Source organism: Dama dama, chromosome X (genome assembly GCF_033118175.1).
Source record: "Dama dama isolate Ldn47 chromosome X, ASM3311817v1, whole genome shotgun sequence".
NCBI classification, from domain to species: Eukaryota; Metazoa; Chordata; class Mammalia; order Artiodactyla; family Cervidae; genus Dama; species Dama dama.
Window position 1 is genome coordinate 137605979 of NC_083714.1, and position 15033 is coordinate 137621011.

Genomic DNA, 15033 nt, shown 5'->3' on the forward strand with positions numbered 1-15033 from the left:
TGCAACAGAATCATCTGGAAGGCTTCCTTATAGTCTAGGCTTTTGAACAAAAATCTTGGAGGATGAGGATGTGCATAAATGTTCTTTTAAGCCACCAAGTCGGTGGTAAGTTCTTATAGCAGCTATAGGAAACTAATACAATCTCCATCATGGGATCCAGACTTGGTCTTAAAAATCCTTGAAAGTGAGAATCTGGATCCTGCCAGGGCTCTACCCCCAAAATTTTTTTTTCCAGGCACCTCCCTCCGTCCTCTTATGTGATGTGTCCTCAGTCGCACTCTATAGCTGATGGGATACCTACTACTTTTGTTGCCCTCGTGCCAGTTTTCTCCTAGAAATTTCTAGAAGCTATAGACACCTGATCCTAAAACTGGATCCTCTCAACAACAATTCTGAGCTGTGGCATGGTCTGTTTGTCATCTTGGCATCTAACATGTCTGGTCTGTTTCCATTTGGCACTGTAGATTGGCTATGTGGTATCAGTCAATGCAGCTCAGTCTTGGCTATCCTTTTAGAATATGATTCCCTAGCACCTCTGTCTCCCTTAACCTCATGAGCTGCTAATACCTTGTTTTCATCTGTGTCCCTAAGATTCTTCATTGGGTATCATGATAAGGAAGCACATGGAAATCAAACAGTTCCCTTCCTCTAGACATCTAAACTGCTCATCTAAGAATGACACTTTTATTTTTCACTTTCCTTAAACAATCTTTTCTTTTATTACAATCTCCCTTAATTGCATTTCTGTTATTAATTTTGCCCCTAAAGTGCATCTAACTATTGACTTTCATTTTTTATACATCTTGGACAGATCCTGGGGTGTACTGCTAATTTCCACTTCCACATAGTTCTGGAGATTGTCATTTCCAATTTCATGTGATTTTTCTTATAGCTACAGAACTTTATGTTCCAGGTCTGTAAGATATTTAGGAAATCCGTAAATTTGGCAGCAGAGAAAAGGCAGTCTGTGCTTCTTTGTCAATTAACACTTTAATGTTCTAGTCTTCTGAAAAAGGCTTCAATTATTTAAATAAAAAATTTGAAGAGATTTTTGTGGCTTCAATGATATTGAAAACACAAGGACTTTTTTTTTTTTTTTTTTTTTTTTAGTTGGAGGCCAATCACTTCACAACATTTCAGTGGATTTTGTCATACATTGATAAGAATCAGCCATGGATTTACACGTATTCCCCATCCCGATCCCCGCTCCCACCTCCCTCTCCACCCGATTCCCCCGGGTCCTCCCAGTGCACCAGGCTGGAGCACTTGTCTCATGCATCCCACCTGGGCTGGTGATCTGTTTCACCATAGATAGTATACATGCTGTTCTTTTGAAATATCCCACCCTCACATTCTCCCACAGAGTTCAAAAGTCTGTTCTGTATTGAAAACACAAGGACTTTTAAGTAGCACTGTTTTCATCATTTAATTCTTATTCATTGTCACAGATAAGTAAATAATCAATAGTTTTGATACTTAAATCACGCAAAGAATCCATCATTAAATTGATGGCACTGTTTTAGTTGATTTAACACATGCTGCATGGTTTCTATTGCTATTCGAATTTCTAACTTAGTGGAAAGACTATTTGGCTAGATACACTCTTGAAAAATGGACTCAGAAGCCTGTTTTTTGAGAAGCCACTACTATCTTTTTTCTCACTCTTAGCTAGTTTGCCTTCTAATTCATGGGCAAAATAGAAGGAGCTTAAAGTTCTAGTAAAATAAAGGAGGGAACATGTCCAGTGGATTTGGTAATGAGGAGGTCCCTGGTACTTTATATATTGCAGTTTGGTAGAGACAGAAGCCAGGTTGAGTTGAGACATGAATGGAAAGTGAGGAAGTGGGAAAGATGAGAAGCAGAGGTGAGAGACTGGATGGTAAGTATAAGGGACAAATGTTCAAATAGGGATTTCAGGAAGACAGAGCCTCTAGGATGTCAACTGGCTGGGGAGAAAGAACCAGCAGCAAGATAAAGTCTTTCAAGAGAGGGTATGACTGAGGGAGCAGGACCCTGGGGTAAAGAAGGAGATGGAGGGCATGTGGACGATGGCTAAAGTGGAAGGGCTGGTTGGTTGGTAACATGAGGAGGGGAGCAGCATTTTCTGAGCCTGGAGGACAGAAGCTAAGGAGCATGTCTGAAGATATGCTCATGAGGGAGGCTAAAAGTTGAAGGAAGTCATGCCTGAGGGCCTCAACCACCCTCTACAAAGAAAGAGGCTTTGTCACATGCTGAAAGTGTGGGACTTATGGACTGAACAATGGCTTAAGGAGCGTGATGGTGATTTTTGATGTGAGAGGACTCCGAGAAAGAACAAGAGAAGTGATTGAGGGCTGGTACCGTGGCCCTAAGACTGAATCTGTGAATAGGCAGTAGTGTCTAGCTATGTGGTTGTGTGATTTCTACCAGCAGTGTTCAGCCTCTGGGTGTATAAGCAGAAGACACAAATTGTGGCCTTAACCCAGAGGCTTAAACAAAATCTGTATGCAAGTAATCATAGGATTGGGACATGAGGGAATGTGGAGTATGGTCCAGATTGGATACAGAAGTTAGGCAGGCCTGGAGTGGAATACAGATTGGGAGCTAATGGAAGGACAAAGAACATTCTCATTTGATGCTCACGACAATCCTTCAGATAAGTAATCAGCCTAACTTTGAAGATGAAGAACCCGAGGCTCTGAGATGTGAGGGAACGTGTTTAGTGAGGTACTTAGATAAGTAACCAAGATGAGCCACATCTTTCCTGATCCACAGTCTCTAACCTTTCCAGACTCCAGAGTCCCAGGTCTATTCCTCCTTCTGAACCCCACTGTGAGTAAGGGAATATCTTTGCATATATATATATTTATATTTAACTCAAATAAACCTTGGTCTCATCAATTTCTACCTACACAAATGAAATGACAGCAACCCAAATTGTATTTGCTCATTGCTTCCACCTTTGTAATACAGCACTTCCCTTTCAGGCAAAGCCTCCCTGTCCCAGGTATATTTTAGAATTCCCGGGGGTGTGACCCAAGTCCTTTCTCACTGTGTCCTCTGCTGCACTGCTAGGTGACAACCAAGGTCGGTGCCTGTAAGAGCCCTCATGGGACCAAACAGTGGTCTGTGACTTAGAAGTTTCCTTATAGATAAGAAAAACTGAGACACAAAGACATTAATCACTTATCCATGATAACAGATCTAGACAGTAGCAAACCTGAAATTCAAATTCAGGAACCTAATCATATTACATTCTTAACTTTTTGGTGCTGATGTTACAATTTCTTCATAAAAAACATCTGGAAAATGTTGTGTTTCTAAGCTTTGGATTAGTACAAACATTACTAGAATAGTCTGTTTTTCCAAGGTTTTGTAGAAGGAGATCAAACCAGTCAATCCTAAAAGAAGTCAGTCCTGAATATTCATTGGAAGGACTGATGCTGAAGCTGAAGCTCCAATACTTTGGCCACCTGATGTGAAGAACTGACTCACTGGAAAAGACCCTGATGCCGGGAAAGACTGAAGGCAGGAGGAGAAGGGGACAACAGAGGATGAGACAGTTGGATGGCATCACTGACTCGATGGGCATGAGTTTGAGTAAGCTCCAGGAGTTGGTGATGGACAGGGAAGCCTGGCGTGCTGCAGTCCATGGGGTCGAAGAGTTGGATATGACTGAGCAACTGAACTGAACCTGTGAAGCTAGCTGGACTTTAGAACAAACTGACACTTTTTGCTGGTCTACAAAAATCAATCTATCTAAGTTTCCCCTCTCTTCTGAAGCTGGTGTTTGGAAAATTAAATTTTTGTATATTAGTCCTCTTTTTCCTTTTTGGTTTTCAATTTTATTTGCAAGGTGTTTGGCAAGCCATCTCTTAACCTCTTTCTTTTTCTATAATCCTTTGTCTCTGTGGTTATTTCTAATTTGTCATTTATTATTTTGTGGATTTGTGATTTCGTCTCAACTTTTCTTAATCAGGTTAGTTTGTTATTTATACATTTAATTATATATTTTAACACAAAGATTTTTGGGTGATTCATTTATTAATAATACGGGTTTTATTTTGGTCTGACTGTATTTTCTAATTTTTTCTTTATTAATTCTGTCATTTCTTTAGTTGGATGCTTAAATTTTATTATTTTTAATAAAATTTATGAATTTTTCTCTGCACAGTGATTTAGCTCTAGCCTACAATTTCTGATATGTAGTGTTTTCCTTATTACTTTTTTGTGTAATTCTTTAAAATTTATTTTTAAGAGTGAGTTTTAAAAAAAAATTTCTAAGTGAAAGGCCTTAACTTTTTAAATTAATTTCATTTTATTGCATTATGTCCACAAAATAGTTACTTAAATGCCTGATATAAGGAACTCTATTAGGACATTTTTGTAAGAGAGCACTATTACAATAGTCAGTGAACTGCTGTTGAAATTTATCTGAGACAAAAGCATATTAATTCTTATTTTTCTCTGGCCCAATCCATTTTGGATTGTATTGGGCCAACTAACTAGAAAAGAAAGCTGATATTCAAATACTTCTATAAGGCAATAGGTTATTTTTTTTTAATGGGAAAGACAGTTTGTTTTAGATCCTTCTGCTGTATTTTATAACACATTTAATGGCTATTTATTTTAGGGAAAGTCATTTTAGTGAATGTTATACAGATATGAAATTCACAGTAGTGATGACCTTGACAGATGGGTTTGGAATGATAATCTTTGCATTGGTAGCTTATAGTAGAACTAAACAGCCCTGGGCTATTTAGCCCAAGATCTTCCGAGTCCTCAATCTAGAATTTACTAACTGTAATCTTGGGTGACCACTCCTCTGCATCTATAAAACAGGGACAATATTCCAAGGACCACTGTGAAGACTGATATCAGAATGTGGAAGTCTTTGTAACCTGAAAAACCTAGATGGGATGAGGGCCATATTAGTTACTGATTGCTGTATAACAAGCTATCCTCTCCCTCCTCAAAACAGAGCAGCTTTAAACAACAAATACTTACCTCTGGTTTCTGAGGGTCAGGAATCTGAGAGCAGCTTAGCTGGATGGTGCTGGCTCAGGCTGCAGACAAGACAACAGGGAAGGACTCAGACAGCTCAAGGCTCAGCTGGGGAAATCTGCTTTCAAGCTCACTCACATGACTATCGGCAGGACTCAGACCACTGCTGCCTCTTTTTTTTTTTTTTTTTTTAATTTTTTTTTTTTATTATTATTATTTTTTTTTTCCAGTGGGTTTTGTCATACATTGATATGAATCAGCCATAGATTTACATGTATTCCCAATCCCGATCCCCCCTCCCACCTCCCTCTCCACCCGATTCCTCTGGGTCTTCCCAGTGCACCAGGCCGGAGCACTTGTCTCGTGCATCCCACCTGGGCTGGTGATCTGTTTCACCATAGATAGTATACATGCTGTTCTTTTGAAATATCCCACCCTCACATTCTCCCACAAAGTTCAAAAGTCTGTTCTGTATTTCTGTGTCTCTTTTTCTGTTCTGCATATAGGGTTATCGTTATCACCTTTCTAAATTCCATATACATGTGTCAGTATGCTGTAATGTTCTTTATCTTTCTGGCTTACTTCACTCTGTATAAGGGGCTCCAGCTTCATCCATCTCATTAGGACTGATTCAAATGAATTCTTTTTAATGGCTGAGTAATATTCCATGGTGTATATGTACCACAGCTTCCTTATCCATGCATCTGCTGATGGGCATCTAGGTTGCTTCCATGTCCTGGCTATTATAAACAGTGCTGCGATGAACATTGGGGTGCACGTGTCTCTTTCAGATCTGGTTTCCTCAGTGTGTATGCCCAGAAGTGGGATTGCTGGGTCATATGGCAGTTCTATGTCCAGTTTTTTAAGAAATCTCCACACTGTTTTCCATAGCGGCTGTACTAGTTTGCATTCCCACCAACAGTGTAAGAGGGTTCCCTTTTCTCCACACCCTCTCCAGCATTTATTGCTTGTAGACTTTTGGATAGCAGCCATCCTGACTGGCGTGTAATGGTACCTCATTGTGGTTTTGATTTGCATTTCTCTAATAATGAGTGATGTTGAGCATCTTTTCATGTGTTTGTTAGCCATCTGTATGTCTTCTTTGGAGAAATGTCTGTTTAGTTCTTTGGCCCATTTTTTGATTGGGTCATTTATTTTTCTGGAATTGAGCTTCAGGAGTTGCTTGTATATTTTTGAGATTAATCCTTTGTCTGTTTCTTCATTTGCTATTATTTTCTCCCAATCTGAGGGCTGTCTTTTCACCTTACTTATAGTTTCCTTTGTAGTGCAAAAGCTTTTAAGTTTCATTAGGTCCCATTTGTTTAGTTTTGCTTTTATTTCCAATATTCTGGGAGGTGGGTCATAGAGGATCTTGCTTTGATTTATGTCAGAGAGTGTTTTGCCTATGTTCTCCTCTAGGAGTTTTATAGTTTCTGGTCTTACATTTAGATCTTTAATCCATTTTGAGTTTATTTTTGTGTATGGTGTTAGAAAGTGTTCTATTCTACCCAAAGCAGTCTATAGATTCAATGCAATCCCTATCAAGCTACCAACGGTATTTTTCACAGAACTAGACCAAAGAATTTCACAATTTGTATGGAAATACAAAAAACCTCGAATAGCCAAAGTAATCTTGAGAAAGAAGAATGGAACTGGAGGAATCAACCTGCCTGACTTCAGACTCTACTACAAAGCCACAGTCATCAAGACAGTATGGTACTGGCACAAAGACAGAAATATAGATCAATGGAACAGAATAGAAAGCCCAGAGATAAATCCACGAACCTATGGACACCTTATCTTTGACAAAGGAGGCAAGGATATACAATGGAAAAAAGACAACCTCTTTAACAAGTGGTGCTGGGAAAACTGGTCAACCACTTGTAAAAGAATGAAACTAGAACACTTTCTAACACCATCCACTGCTGCCTCTTAAGACAGAGGCATCTCTTCCTTGCCGTGGAGGCCCCTCCAGAGGGCCGATCAAAACATAGCAACTGCCCTCAGAGCGAGTAAGTGAAAGAGCAAGAGAAGGTACCTAAGATGAGAGTCCAGGCTCCTTGTAAGCTAACCTAATGACATCTTAAAATTATAATAAAATCATTGTTAACCTTGCAGAGCCCCTAAAATCTGTCTTAAAGTATCAGTTTTTTCTAGACTATGAAGGAGCTAATGGAGAACAAAACTTAGAAAGTAAATTTTATTTGCCTGGTTTATAATATCCAAGTCTGAAAAAAAAGTTATAAAATCTTGACAAAATGTACTCAATTTTGATGGTGTTATTTCCTTGGCTTATTGCTTACTGCCTTTACCTACAACGTGAAGGTTTGTTTTTGTTTGGTTTCTTGGGTTGTTTTTTACTTTCTAGGTAGCAGAGATTCTGTGTGTAACCAGAATAATTTCCCACACTCAATGCTGACTTTACTGTATGCTTGACTATTTAAGGAAAAAAGAGAACAAAGGTTTTTTGCTCCTTACTTATGAAAGAACTAAGATTCTTTACAATCATGTTACCTTATTTTTTTATTTTAAAATGTTTACTGCCACTTTTATTAAATACAGAACCAGATGTTGTTTCCCAGGCACCCATAATCCTACCTTGATCAAGTGTCCCAGTCTCCTGTGGCAACTTCTTTGGTTTTTGCCTTCTCGAAATCAGATCCTTAAATATAAAAAAAGATAAATAAACCTTTCACAATATATTTTACACCTAAAACTGTCTTTGTGATTTCTTCGAGGGCTTCTGGAAAATCACAAAGGTTTGTTCTTTTACCTTGCAAAAAGAGAGATGCTGGAAATATTAGGTCTCTTTATTAGTTACCATTGGTGAGTTACATGGGAAGAGCAGTCAAATAAGAAATACTCAGCCTTCCCGAGGTTAAATGTGCTTAAGTAAATGTCATGAATGTAAGTATTTTAGAAACTGTATGCTTTGGGGGATTGCCCTGGCAGTCTAGTGGTTAAGACTCCGCTTCCATTGCAGGGGCCCAGGCCTGATTCTTGGTGGGGAAACTGAGATCCTGCATGCTGTGCAGCACAGCCAAAGATAATAAATAAATAAAATTGCATGCTTTATGGGAAGTTTTTGGAGATTCATGAATGCCATCACTGTCCATTCCTATTTCTCAGAGTCCTGATGGTGCTTTCTTTGATATTAGGCAACAACAGTAGAGTGTTATTGGTCATCATTTCAGCTATTAGTAGAGTGTTCAGGTCAGCTCAGTTCAGTAGCTCAGTCGTGTTTGACTCTTTGCAACCCCATGAACTGCAGCACGCCAGGCCTCCCTGTCCATTACCAGCTCCCGTAATCCACCCAAACCCATGTCCACTGAGTTGGTGATGTCATCCAACCAACTCATCCTCTGTTGTCCCCTTCTCCTCCTGCCCTCAATCTTTCCCAGCATCAGGGTCTTTTCAAATGAGTCAGTTCATTGCATCAGGTGGCCAAAGTATTAGAGTTTCAGCTTCAACATCAGTCCTTCCAATGAACACTCAGGACCCTTCTCACCCTTCTCTCCCACAATTCCATTCTTTCCCACAATCCTCCATTCTCTCTCCCAACTCCCAAAAGAATGGAGTCCATCTTCATTAGGATGGACTGGTTGGATCACCTTGCAGTCCAAGGGACTCTCAAGAGTCTTCTCCATCACACAGTTCAAAAGCATCAATTCTTCAGTGCTCAGCTTTCTTTATAGTCCAACTCTCACATCCATACATGACCACTGGAAAAACCATAGCCTTGACCAGACAGACCTTTGTTGACAATGTAATGTCTCTGCTCTTCAATATGCTGTCTAGGTTGGTCATAACTTTCCTTCCAAGGAGTAAGCGTCTTTTAATTTCATGGCTGCAGTCACCATCCGCAGTGATTTTGGAGCCCAAAAAAATAAAGTCTGACACTGTTTCCACTGTTTCCCCATCTATTTCCCATGAAGTGATGGGACTGGATGCCATGATCTTACTTTTCTGAATGTTGGTTTTTCACTCTCCTCTTTCACTTTCATCAAGAGGCTCTTTAGTTCTTCTTCACTTTCTGCCATAAGGGTGGTGTCATCTGCATATCTGAGGTTATTGATATTTCTCCCGGAAATCTTGATTCCAGCTTGTGCTTCTTCCAGCCCAGCATTTCTCATGATGTACTCTGCATATAAGTTAAATAAGCAGGGTGACAATATACAGCCTTGACGTACTCCTTTTCCTATTTGGAACCAGTCTGTTGTTCCATGTCCAGTTCCAACTGTTGCTTCCTGATCTGCATACAGGTTTCTCAAGAGGCAGGTCAGGTGGTCTGGTATTCCCATCTCTTTCAGAATTTTCCACAGTTTATTGTGATCCACACAGTCGAAGGCTTTGGCGTAGTCAATAAAGCAGAAATAGATGCTTTTCTGGAACTCTCTTGCTTTTTTGATGATCCAGCGGATGTTGGCAATTTGATCTCTGGTTCCTCTGTCTTTTCTATAACCGGCTTGAAGATCTGGAAGTTCATGGTTCACGTATTGCTGAAGCCTGGCTTGGAGAATTTTGAGCATTACTTTACTAGTGTGTGAGATGAGTGCAATTGTGCGGTAGTTTGAGCATTCTTTGGGATTGCCTTTCTTAGGGATTGGAATGAAAACTGACCTTTTCCAGTCTTGTGGCCACTGCTGAGTTTTCCAAATTTGCTGACATATTGAGTGTAGCACTTTCACAGTATCATCTTTCAGGATTTGAAATAGCTCAACTAGAATTCCATCACCTCCACTAACTTTGTTCGTAGTGATGCTTCCTAAGGCCCACTTGACTTCGCATTCCAGGATGTCTGGCTCTACGTGAGTGATCACACCATTGTGGTTATCTGGGTCATGAAGATCTTTTTTGTACAGTTCTTCTGTGTATTCTTGCCACCTCTTCTTAGTATCTTCTGCTTCTGTTAGGTCCATACCATTTCTGTCCTTTTTGAGCCCATCTCCAGTCATCATTTCAGCTATTAAAAATGTTAACTAGTACTTCCCTGGCAGTTTAGTGGTTAAGACTCTGTACTTCCATTGCAGGGAGCAGGAGTTCGATCGGTGGTTGGGGAACTAAGACCCTGCATTCCTCGCAGCCCAGCCAAACCAAAAAAATGTAGGCCACAGCCTTACTTCTTTAGTTTGAATCTAGCATCTTCTAGGCCAGTGGATTTTAACTGGGGATACACATCAGATTTATCCATTGGGTTCTATAAAAACACCGGTGTCAAAAAACTGCTCTGACTCACTGAATCTCTTTAACTTGATATTCTCAGTATATCCTTAGAATGCTGCTGCTGCTGCTGCTAAGTCACTTCAGTCATGTCCGACTCTGTGCGACCTCATAGATGGCAGCCCACCAGGCTCCCCTGTCCCTGGGATTCTCCAGGCAAAAATACTGGAGTGGGTTGCCATTTCCTTCTCCAATGCATGAAAGTGAAAAGTGAAAGTGAAGTTGCTCAGTCATATCTGACACTTAGCGACCCGATGGACTGCAGCCCATCAGGCTCCTCTGTCCATGGGATTTTCCAGGCAAGAGTACTGGAGTGGGGTGCCACTGCCTTCTCCAATACTTAGAATAATCTTGGTATATTATATATATTGTGTCTCAGGATTATTATATCTCAAGATTTTTTCCCTTTGAATAATTACTTTCATCCATTTTTTGGTGTTGATCCATTTGTATACATTAAATGTAACATTCATTACCTATGTTGAAAAAAGGCATAGTCATTATGCCTAAAGACATCTGTATACATTTTTAGAGTGACATTATTATCTTTGCTTTTCATGACCCAGAAATAATCTGTTTGTCAGTTGCATGATGCTTATTATGAATTCTCATCAGACCTTTCACATACAAGAATTTTCAGTAAACATTGGTCTTCAATGAAAATCTCTTTGCTCTGCAGATAGTTTTATTTTACTCTAATTTCTTGCTTGAAAACTCTGCTGTAAGCTAGCTACAGGTCATGTTTGAGTCTATAACCAAAAAAGGACCATCTCAGAGACTTGTGAAAAAGGACTATGACGGGTAATTCAAGTTACTGACATTTTGAAAAGAAATATTCTGGGGTACAGACTTCTGATGGCATCACTTAGACACTTTATGATCATACCAGTGCACTAGGTCGAGAACTAGTATCAGAACTCTTTTTAGTCAAGAAGCAGATGGTTTCATGGCACTATTGACCCAAGAGCCATCAGAACAAGAACTAATTACATAGAACTGAATGAACTGATGAGAAAATTTTTATTGTGGTGACTTGTTTGAAATAAAGTTGATATTTGTAAATATTTTCCCTTTAGATTATGTAAGAAAGACTTTTATATTTCCACTTAAGCTGTCTATAACTTATAACATTCCTGACAGCTTTATTGGGATGTAATTCGCATACCATACAATTCATTCATTTAAAGTGCACAATTCAGTGGTTTTTAGTATATTCACACAGTCAACACTGCTATCACCACAGTCAATTTTAGAATATGTATCATCCTAAAATTAAATACTGCACCCATTAACAGTCACTCACTGCCCATTCTCCCCATCACTCCAGTCTCTGGAAATCACTCATCTGCTTTCTGTCCCTATCAGTTCAGTTCAGTAGCTCAGTTGTGTCCAACTCTTTGCGACCCCATGGACTGCAGCACACCAGGACTCCCTGTCCGTCACCAACTCCCGCAGCTTGCTCAAACTCATGTCCATCGAGTCGGTGATGCCTGTCCCTGTGGATCAGCCTATTCTACATATTTCATACAAATGGAATCATGCATGTGACCTGTCATGTCTGGCTCCTTTCACTTAGCACAGTGCTTTCAAGGTTCATGCATGTGGTAGCATATATCAGCACTTCATTCTTTGGATTGCTAAAAAACATTTCATTGTATAGGCTTACCACATTTTATTCTTTCACCAGTTGATGGACATTTTTGTAACCCATAACATTTAAAATGATATTTTTATTTTACCTTTCCTTTCTCTACTGCCACCACAAATCCCCAAATCGACAACTTTGTTTCCTTATTTCTTATGGCATAGTCATACAATTAGATGACCAATATGTTGTCTGGATTATCATACTTGAGAATTATGCTCACCAAGTCAGGTATGCGTGTGTGTGTGCTCAGTTGCTTCAGTCATGTCCGACTTCGTGCCCCATGGATTGTAGCCCACCAGGCCCCTCTGTGCATGGGATTTCCCAGACAAGAATGCTGGAGTGGATTGCCATGTCCTCCTCCAGGGGATCTTCCCAACCCAGGGATTGAACCCACATCTCTTGCGGCTCCTGCACTGCAGGCAGATTCTTTACCCCTGAGCCACCAGAAAGAAAGAAATTGAAAGTGAAGTTGCTTAGTCGTGTTTGACTCTTTGCAACCTCATGGACGGTAGCCTACCAGGCTTCACTGTCCATGGGATTTTCCAGGCAAGAACACTGGAGTGGGCTGCCACTTCCTTCTCCAGGGGATCTTCCCAACCCAGGGATCGAACCTGGGTCTCCTGCATTGCAGGCAGACGCTTTACTGTCTGAACCACCAGGGAAGCCCCAAATCAGGTATGGCCAGACCCTTTTATGGAACTCACACTGATTTTATTTCTGGAACTAATACCTACAAAACCCTCCCAGGAAAATGCACGTGGTACTTAGAGGGTCCAGCCTTATATGAGATCAAGAATATTACTTCCTGGCAGGCCAGGAACCTTGTTACATTTGGGGGAGCTTGAAAAGAACTGATAGATGGTGCAAGTGAAATCTGACATACAGTGCTTCTTTGGCTTGTTTCCTAACTTCAAGGTAGCAAATAATAGTGGCTTTTAAAAGTCAAATCTGAGTTTCCTTATAAAACTTCCAGCAAAGTTAACTTAGGAAGGGATTCTCTGGTGGCTCAGATGGTAAAGAATCCACCTGCAGTGGGCGAAACCTGGGTTTGATCCCTGGGTTGGGAAGATCCCCTGGAGGAGAGCATGGCAACCCACTCCAGTATTCTTGCCTGGAGAATCCCCATGGACAGAGGAGCCTGGCAGGCTACAATCCATGGGGTCACAAGGAGTCAGACATGACTGAGCAACTAAACACAGACAGTAAATTAACATTTGTGATATCTGCATAAATAGTCAGGCCAAACCTTGTGAAACTGGCCTTATTTTGCGACATGGACAACCATTCTTAGAGATTACTTTGTTCTCTAGGAGACAGGAAGAAAGAAATTATAAGGACAAGTGTAAAGACTTGGGAATGGACAAAAGAAACTGAATATGCTTTCAATGGAATGCTGGACAAGAGGGATGCTCTCATCATGGCAGCGTGTAAACCTTTGCCTTTGCCAAGGCTGCAACTCTGAAGAGACAGAAGTTAACTAGTAGAAAACTGATGACAGTGTAAACAATTCTTGTCCATACAAATACAAATGAGCTGTGTCCAGTGGAATACAGTTCCTTATTGTCCGATGAGTAGATCAGTTTTGCAAATTCATTTCAACGTTCCTTTACTGTGTAGAAATTTGTGGTTGTTTGCCTTCTTTGTAACATCTTTCCAAGTTCTCTGTTAATTAATGAGTTTAATAAAAAAAAATATGTGCCACTTGTTCATTTTACATTTGTATGAGAGTCATGATTTTGCTATTTTTGAACATTATCCTTTAACATCCTCCATAAATCAAAATGATCCCTGTCCTAGCTCTGTAGGTGAGCAGCCTGAACTACAAGGTGGGGCTGGCTGTGCTAAAGGGTGAAGAATGGCTAGGAAACAAGGGATGAGCTGGAGAGGCCCTCAATGCTGGGGGCTTTTGGTTCTCTTTTGATTATTTCTAAGAATGAGACAGAGGGAGGGAGTACATGAAAGGGGTGAAAAAACTCTTTAGTGAAATAGTTTATGGTAGGAGAAGGGAACTAGAAAGTAAATTATAAAAAAAGAAAAGAAAAAAAGAAAGTAAATACAACAGAAAGAATGCCAGAAGACCTGGGTTCAAGACTCAACTCTGCCACCCATTAGCTGTGTGACCTAGGATAATTTTCTTAACCTCTCTAGTTCCCTCAAATTATAATACTATCTCTTACAGTTGTCATGAGGATTAAAATTAAATGAAACTGTCATACAAGGTGATTAGCACAGTGGCCTATATGGAGTACGTACTAAACATGTACTGATTTTCATTATTATTATATCATTATTATTCTCTAGACTTCAGTTTTCTCAACTGTCAGAAGAAGCCTGGCTTAGATCAGGGTTAATCAAACTTCAATGTGCTTGCACTTGGGAAGCTTGCTTAAAAGGCATTCCTAGACCCCTCCTCCAAGTACTCTCCTTTAAGAGTAGTATAGAAAGTGGCCTTTGTAACAGGTACCCAGGTTGAGTCTGATGCAAATGAAATTGAAGATTATGCATTGAGGAGAACTCCACTAGAGGATTTGAAATGTGTCCTCAAGTATGAGCGTCTCTGTTTTCTTTCCAGTTTAAATTCTCTTATAAGGAATATCAGATAAAATACTTCTCCAAGTGGTAATAGAATTTTCATTATTGAGATCCTGAGAGGAAGGGTAGAAAATCTTAGGAAAAGAAAATGGGTGGATCACTTTCTAAAGCCGTATTGAGGGGAATAATTGTACATGGCATTGGATAAAATGCATGTAATTTTAAACAAAGGCCCTGAATCAACGATTTATTGATAGTATCATTTGAAATAGGAAAAAAATATCTGGAAGCAGAGACCCTGATCCCAAAGTATTCAACACCTACAAGCTGACTATATAAAGTGTGGTCCCTGAACCTATAGCAGCAGCACACCTAGGACTCAGACTCTGAGGCCACCCAGACCTGTGAGTCAGAATTGGCATTTTAACATGATAGGTGATGCACGTACACTTAATTTTTTTAAATATACATTTACTTTGCTGTGCTGGCTCTTAGTTACAGCATGCAAACTCTTAGTTGCAGCATGTGGGATCTAGTTCCTGGACCAGGGATCGAACCCAGGCTCCCCTGCATGGGAAGCGTGGAGGCTTAGCCACTGGATGACCAGGAAAGTCCTGCACATACAACTTAAAGGTTTAGAATTCCTGATA